This window comes from Rhincodon typus, chromosome 27 (genome assembly GCF_021869965.1).
Source record: "Rhincodon typus isolate 14 chromosome 27, sRhiTyp1.1, whole genome shotgun sequence".
Taxonomy (NCBI): Eukaryota; Metazoa; Chordata; class Chondrichthyes; order Orectolobiformes; family Rhincodontidae; genus Rhincodon; species Rhincodon typus.
In genome coordinates this window covers 9,563,907-9,565,024 of record NC_063358.1, presented here as the reverse complement: position 1 = coordinate 9,565,024, position 1,118 = coordinate 9,563,907, and positions in this window count along the sequence as shown.

Sequence of the window (1,118 nt, the reverse complement as noted above, 5' to 3'; positions counted from 1 at the left end):
GATCAACGAGTGTGTTTCATTTTGTTCTGTTGTCTTTGTCCTTTTTAAAATGCGGTCACCTCATGAATGAGGGGCAGGAGAATATTCTGTCTTTGAATAAGAGGACAACTGATCCAATTGTGTCCTCTAATTTCTACTGTCTACTCCTGCCTGAAGAATCAGTGCTCAGATATACTTGGAAAATCTGATGCAAATTGTTTTGTTTTTTTTCTTCTATTTCAATGAATGGGGGCATCAATAGTTGGACACAGCATTCATTGCCCATTCATAATTGCCCAAAGGGCAATTAAGACTCAACGTATTGCTATCCTTACCTGGTCTGTCCTACATGTGATATCAGATTCTCAGCAGCTTACTTACCTAAAGGACATTTAGTGAGCCAGATAAGGTTTTCCTGACAATGTATTCATGGTCATTATTAGTTCTTAATTCCAGATTTTGATTAAACTCAAATTCCACTATATCTGCCATGGTGGGATTTGAACTCGAGACACAAAACACAAAATCAGATTGTACTTTTGAGCTTATGCCATCCCTTCCCCCTAACTAATTGTGCCCAAATAATTTGAAAGCAGCCAGAAATGATGGCTGAAAGAAATCAGAGATTCCCTGAATCAAAGTAAATGTAGCGGGTAGATGACCTTTTGCCAGATAATGATTTCAAAAACCTTATGAGACTTCTACTGGAAACTATCATGTACTGACATTTTTTCAATCCAAATCGACTTGATACCAAACTATTTCTAGGTGTTGCCAGAACACTAGAGGGCAGTGTTGCATAACAATGCCAGAGAGCTCTTGGCATGAATTAGCTACTGAACACAGGCCTCAGCCCTTTGGCAGCACGTCGAAAAGTAAGAAAAGCTGCACCTTGGTTCTGATTTTTTAAAAAAATAACTTGCGTATGCACTGGTGACTAACATTCCATAAGTGGTGCAGAACACAGGTCAAAACACTGCATGAATAATTTCCTAAAGTTTACAGGAAGCCTAAATCCTGGAATTCAAATGGATCAAAGGGTTTGAAATTTCAATGAGCTTTCATTGTGACAGATGCATCACAAAGGAACCTAGGAAAGTGACAAGGTTTTCTAAAGTAGTTTCAGAGATAGTAGGAGC